The sequence below is a fragment of the Cygnus olor genome, chromosome 4 (genome assembly GCF_009769625.2).
Source record: "Cygnus olor isolate bCygOlo1 chromosome 4, bCygOlo1.pri.v2, whole genome shotgun sequence".
In the NCBI taxonomy this organism is placed as follows: domain Eukaryota; kingdom Metazoa; phylum Chordata; class Aves; order Anseriformes; family Anatidae; genus Cygnus; species Cygnus olor.
The window spans coordinates 57,019,056-57,026,527 of NC_049172.1; positions in this window are offsets into that span (position 1 = coordinate 57,019,056).

A 7,472-nucleotide genomic window follows, 5' to 3' on the forward strand; every position below is an offset into this window, starting at 1 on the left:
ATGTACCCATGCAAGTACTCTAAATTTGTCTGTAAAGTCTACCAAAAACACTTAGAGTTTCAAGTGGAAGAGGTTTTCAGTGTGTGAAAAATAAGACAAAACAGCCGTTCTCCTAACATGTACTTCACACTTGTCTCTGGTGACCTCTAGCTGCCACAGAATTACAGAATCACAGAATGGTTGAGGTTGGAAGGGACCTCTGGAGGTTACCTTGTCCATCCCCTATGCTCAAGCAGGGACCCCAAGGCTTTTGAAGATCTCCAAAAAGGGAGACTTTACAACCAATCTGGGCAACCTATTCCAGTGCGCTCTCACCTGCCCAGCAAAGTGCTTCCTGATATTTAGATGGCACCTTTTGTGTTCCAGTTTGTGCCCTTTGTCTCTTGGCCTGGCACTGGGCACCATTAAAGGAGCCTGGTTCCATCCTCTTTGAAGTCTTCCTTTACATATTTATACCCATTGATGAGATTCCCCCGAGCCTTCTCTTCTATGGGCTGAACAGTCCCAGCCCTCTCACTCTTTCCTTATAGGAGAGATGCTCTGGTCCCTTAATCCTATTCAAGACTCTACGTTAGACTCTGTCCAGTATGTCTCTCTCATACTGGGGAGCCCAGAACGGGACACAAAGAAGAAGAACCGAGTTCTTCAGTTGTCTGTGAAATTTTTGATACCTCAGTCTGAAGTACTGTTAAATTCACTTTTAATGTGTGAGGTTACTTTCCTGTAACAGTTGCCATTATTCAAAGAGACTGCTACATTAACTCCTCAACTGTATTTTTTTTTCCATTGGAAATGATAAATACTCATCCTAAACTTAGACTAAACTGATCATCTAAAAGCATTTTGCATCAGTGAAAGAGCCTATTGGAAGTATTTCACCACTCAATATACTGGATATTATGATACTTTCCTCCTGCCTTCTTATTAAGAGGATTTTATGTATTTCTGTGACTGAATACTAGACTTAAAATCTACCTAGCTATTATGTATTTGACACCATCTGATAAATTTTGTTTTCTGAGTGGCCATCTACTTTTACTCTCTGGCAGTCCTGTTATTTTAATGTAACATCAAGACCACATAAGTTAGTGCAATTCAGCATTCAGCAGCCATTTGCTTTTTAGGAGATTTATACAACTGTAGCATACAAATCAATTTAAAATACTTAGAAAATAAAAAAAAACATTGTTGAACTCAATGTGACGTCAAGAATTCTGACTGGCCTAGTGATTAATAAGTTTCTAGGCTAAGGATACTGCAGTTCACTCATCAGTGAACCATTAGATTTGCTTGGATTTTATAGATAGTTCTGCCATTTGAGATCAATTTTTGAAGTGTTCTGTCAGTTCTTTCAAAGCATGTGACTTCCTTCATGGCCAAGATATTTTCATTATCTGCTGGTTTTGGTAAATAGATAAATTAGTAAGTAAATCTCAGTTTATGATTACTCACTTCAGATCTTTTCTTAGGAAACACCTTAGCTTTGGATACTGCAGAAAAGGATATGTTTTACAGTTGAGGTTCCTAAACAAATAAAAATGATTCAATTCTTAGGAGGAAGTCTGCAGGGGGCAACTGCATAAAATATGACCCAATCACCACAATGGCACTTTTTCATTTGTTTACTTTTACAGAATTATCTTAATGTTTGCCTTTCTTTGCCATTTAAGAGCTTGGAGGTAATATGATTTCCTGGCATATTCTCTGCTGGAAACAGGGCATTTGGCATTTACCCCAGGTTTTTGAGGTTCAAAGTTTTAAAGTTTTTGATTCTATTTAAATTAAACTGCTTTCACTAAGTAGCATTTTTGCTTAAGTGATTCATCCCTTCCCCCTCCCCCCCCCCTTTTTTTTTTTTTACTGTTACACACTTAAATAGCAGTATTATTAAATAGCAGTATTAGCTGTATCCCAAGCTGGTCAGGGATGAATGAGTCCATATATGAATGTACAGTGAAGATAAACCTCTGTAAAAAAGAGACATAATTGGTGAATGAGACAAGCAAGAACATAAAAGCACAGGAAGACGATAATTCAGAACAGAAAAGTTGAAGGAGTAGTAAAATAACTCAGTAAACCTAAAGCTCAGGAGTCAGTGAAAGGGTTAACAATCAACTAACGTTATATTCATATTTCAGGCTTTAACGTATATGCTGTGTATCAGTCAGCTATTGCAGTGCAGTGCATGTATGTATATATGAATGTGTGTTTGTGCTTCTTGAATGTTCCAGTTATCCTGGTTATGTGAATACCAAACAATTCAATAGCATCATCATTTAGCTTTCAGATATAATGAAGTGGTAATAGACCTTCCTAGCTATGAGAACATTTGAGTTTCTATGTCTAATTACAATTTTTTGAACTGTAGTCATGAAAAACTAATCATTGTCACAATAGTCTTCTGGAAATTATACTGTAGAAGCGCAAAATGCAGGCAATTTAATGTTTGCTATGGTTCATCAAATTCTGACTCCTCATGCATAACTTGGTCACATTTATTTGTGCTCCACAGGGGTGTAACTCCAAAAGGGAAAGCCAGACCCAGAATGTGCTTCACAAAAAAACATTGTTGCCTTGGCAACTAATACAGTACTATATGTTCCAACAGGTAGAATATCACACAACACTGAAACACACCATTCTTGTTGCAGAAAATATGTGCAAACCAAACTCATACTAAAAGCGAATGCAGTGCAAGATTCTTTAGTTTGCATCCCAAAATATTTGATCAACATGAAAAATATAATTTCCTATTTCTCTAATCCCATTTAGTAGACTTTTTGTCCAGTATATTTCTTATCTAGTGCATCAGTCTTTTCCCTCCCTTCAGCTATTTCTTTGTGTTCCTTAATTTTCTGTATCCAAAGTTTTTGTTCCCTCTATTTCTCATTCTTTTTATCTACATGCATATAAGTTTCTCTCTTTTTATCTGAGCTAAGGGAATTCTTAGGAAAAAATTTTTCTCTATGAATTTCAGTTCGTGTTGGCCCACCAATTATCTCGAATTTAGTTTCAAGAGGAATTTTCAGTGCCAGTCTATGAGCTAATTTCACAGGAACTTGTTGGGAATAGTTTGTTGTGGCCAGAATCATATAATGTTTGATGACTACTTCAAGCTCAGAATTTGGTCTCTGTCAGACACCTTGGCTCAAATTGATTATTGAACAACATATGACACAAGTAATATAGATTAAAAAGATTCTGTGAATGTAGAAATGGAACAGTTGTACTGGAGGTGAAACCAGAAATATGAAAAGTAGCTGGAGATTACATGTACTTTAAGAGATACATACACTATATTTACAGCCAGCAAAAAGCACTCAGGTAGTTATGTTTCTGATCTTGTCTGTCTTTCAGCAGGAATAACAGTTTTCAGTTTCCTTAGCTATAATGAATTGAAAAGATTTTGAAGATTTTTTGTTGTTGTTGTTAATTGATTTATTGTAATCAGCTTTTTTATATATATATATTATTTGTAGAATGTATATATATATATTTTTGGCTTTAGAGTTCTTTTTCTTCAGCCCTTTTTTTTTGGATTTCTTATATTTCATAGTATAGTTTTATAAGTGTGTAATTTTTTTTAAACTCAGCATTTTGATTCATCAAACAGTGCTAGTTAAGGAAGGAAGTACTTTAAAGTACTAATATATTTTATATTTTGTTCACTGAGAATTTTATAAGCACACATAAACACACACACAAAATAAAATAAAAAAACATATAGTTTCTTAAACTGATTCAACGTAACCTTTATCTTTGGCTTAGAATTAACAGTTTTTCCAACTACTTAATGCAAAATAGCTTTCTGATTCAAAGCCCAAGCCAAGGGCAAGATCCTCTTTACTTTTTATATTAGGCTCTAGCCCAAACTTATATTGTCTTAAGTACGGATAAGGTTTCGTAGTCTTAAGTAAAGATAATGGAAACATTTTGAATAAAAATCAATGAGAATCATATTGTAGATTTTTTAGAGCTCAATAAAATTTAGTTAACATTTTGTTTACTTAGTCACACTAGAAGACAGGGAATTAAAATGCCACGAAAAAGGTAATTGTTCTTTTTTTCTATTTCAGGTATTTCTGATATACTGATATTTTAGTAATCTCACCAATGTATGAACCAATGAATGGAGTTTCAAATCAAAATGAACCATACCTCCTTAAAAAACAAATCTGAAAAACAGTCTTTTGCAACTTTCCACACAACAGAAAAAAATGGATAGCAATTTTGGAATGAAAAGAAAAAAAAAAAAGTTTATCTTCTTACTGTTTAATGTGTGACATTGCTTTTTCGTAAGTTATATATCAGTCAACTTTCCCAAACCTAAGCAGGTGTGATTCTGTGAATTAGGGATAAGATGTTAAATTATGCAAAGTTTAAAGTCTTTTAAGGGCCACAGTGAAATCTCAGATAGTTAAAACACCACATTAGAAACTGTATTTGCCATGTGTTTTCTTTCAAATATGAATTGATTTTTAAAATAAATTTAAAAGGCAGTTACCAGTGACACAAGTGGCTGTTGCTTTCATGGAGGGCTCAGAATGAATGCCAATTCAGACTGAAAATTTTAAATAAAGCGTAAGAACTTGTAGTTTTACAACCTTCCTTTTGCTATTATATAGCTACAGTATGTTTTAAACGTAGAACTACGCTTCCTTAAGAAATGTGTCTGCTGGTCATGAAAGCTACAAAGACAACTGAATCATATTCACTGTTACTACCTGACAACTTGACATGGTGAAAGAAGCAATTTCTATTACGATTAAATAGAGGTTTTAGAAAACCTTAAAAGAAAAAAATCAGAAAGGCCAGAAGCCAGCAGTGTAATAAGTCAAAGGACTTAAATTCACATTTATAAACTCTATTCATTGACACCATTATCCTTTCTAAACTAAAACTGGATGAGATAGCTAAAATTATTACTATTTTATTTTATTTTATTTTTATTTTATTTTATTTTTCTGATAACCTCTGACTGAAGGGAAACTTTTAAACTTTTAAACTAAGGACTTTAAAAAGTTATTAATTTACATGAACTATTATTGAACTAGACTTCTTATTATCTGATCCTGATTGTTTTGCTGAATTGTAAACAAAAACTTTTAGTTTTTACCCAAGTAGCAGGAAAAAAAAAATAATAAAGGAACTGTTAGACACTAGACAGATACTGGTAGTAACTTGTGTAAAGAAACCTGCACTGGGAAAATGCTTCTAGATTGTCATATATCATTTCAGTTTCACATTTCCAGAACTATTACTGTTTCTTAAAAAAATAATTTTGCTTTTTTTTTTTTCTATTAATAGTATGTGTTCCTGTAAACATAGTCTAGAAAGAAATGTAACTAATCAAGACTTCCAGAGATGAGGAAGTCATTATGTTGTGTACAGAACTGTTTTGGTTGCTTGGAGTCTGGGTGAAATGGTCCCCAGGGTGGTAAAAGTCAGGGTTACTCAATTTGGAATGATATCCTAACTCACCTACCTGAGCCCCAAGGCATATTAAAGCTAGGATAACAGTGGATACTTCTTTTCCTGAGAAACTGCATGGCTAAGTTCTTGATTGCATTCCCTATCTGTAAGGCAAGATCTTCCTTCCCCCCCCCCCCCGCCCCCCCCTCGCAAACAGCTTTGTTACTCTTACTTGTGTAAGTTTGTTACTCTTACTTGGTGTTTCGCTCAAACGGGGCTCACAGTCATTTCCCTAGCAGACTACAACTTTAGAGCTGTCTTTTGTATCTTATTGACATCTAAACATTATGCCCTATTTGCAAAGTACATATTTATGGGAAAATTGAACTAAGAAAGTAGCATTAACATTTTCAGTTTTATGACCTTGCACTTCATAAAACTGTAGAAAAGAAAAAAGACACCTCTCTATTTTGCACTTTCACTTGCCAACAAGATGGAGCTTTTAGTCATCATAACATTGAAATATTTTGATAAAAGTAGCAAAGAAAGGAGAGAATACATGAGGAAATAATAGAACCATTTTGAAATTGGAAGTTTCATGTACTCATGAATGCCAAAATTAGAAAAGATATGTGATTAAATTACATGCATCTGAAGTCATTTGGACAACTTAATATACCAATATAAGTATAGAGGATGTAATTTCTAGATAAGCTGCATTTAACAGCTTGTGGTGTAGCATATATAGTTTCATTCCATATCAGATATACTTCTTGTCTAAGTTGACAGATGTAGACTGCACTTGGTACCACACTTGTTTTCATTCTAAGCATATCAAATAGAAAGCTGGAATGACCAAGGCAGTTTTCAGCAGACTGGAACACACTCACTGAGAAAACATTAATTTGGAATGTCTATGACGTCTGAGTCAGACTAATGAATTAATGCAATAAAAATCATATTGGTAATACCTGCATGTGGGAAAGCATGTTGTATACAGTCAATGAAGAGGAAAAGATGTGAATATTTTGATTAAAAACATTTTTCATCAATGCTTATATTAACTATTTTATTTTATTTTACATTGTGCTTGTCTGTCAATTTATTAAAGACCTTCATGTAAATATAAGGTATATGAAAAGTATGCTTTAGCATTTTAATCAATTCATCAAAAAGCGATGTATTCAATAAAATTAAATTTGTAATTGATAAATCCAAATTAACCTTTTGTTTTGTTTTGTTTTCTTCTTTTAATTAATAATATCTCTGTATTCTGACCATATATTACAAGGACATTGTTATTTTTATTTATGAATCTGATATTTGTTGTCTTGATAAGAACAATTTAGTCTGTTCCACAAGAAAGCTCAGCTGCTTAATCCCACTACAACTGCTCTGCAAGGCCTGCCTCAGGAGATACCTGTTTTCTTTACTTAGTGCAGTATATAAGACAATAGGAGATGAAACTTCAGCAATGGGTAGCATAAAATTATAGAAATTCTGGAATTGTTTAAAAAGTACAGAATTTGTCTCTGCAAACAGCAACAAAATATTTGGGACTCAACAAGTCTCATGATTCTGCTATCAGAATGAGCAGCTAAAATTTCATAATAAAAAAAATTATATAAATTTTTCATTAATCTATGAGTAAGTATTTAATGAAGTAGAAGTCTAGTTTTCATGATTTGCACAATGATTTCACATAATCCCATTTTATTATACTTAAGGCACCTGTGCTGACTTGATAGAACTATTGGTTCCTTCTCAATAATAACCTTTATCAAATACAAAGTAACACAAATATTAAAACCTTGATTTGGCAGACCAGTGCACAGCAGGAGTTTTAAGACTTACTCTGCACAATTACACAATAAGAACCTGAAGAGAATGCTGAATACATAGCAATTATATAATGTAGACCACAAACAAGTGTATTATTTATCTTGTTTTGATTTGGAAAAATGGTAAGCTGGACTGAAGTAAAAGAGATAGACTTCATCACAGATAGATTTTATCATGTCTTATGGAGTGGAATATGAAGAAAAGAGATAGGAATTCAA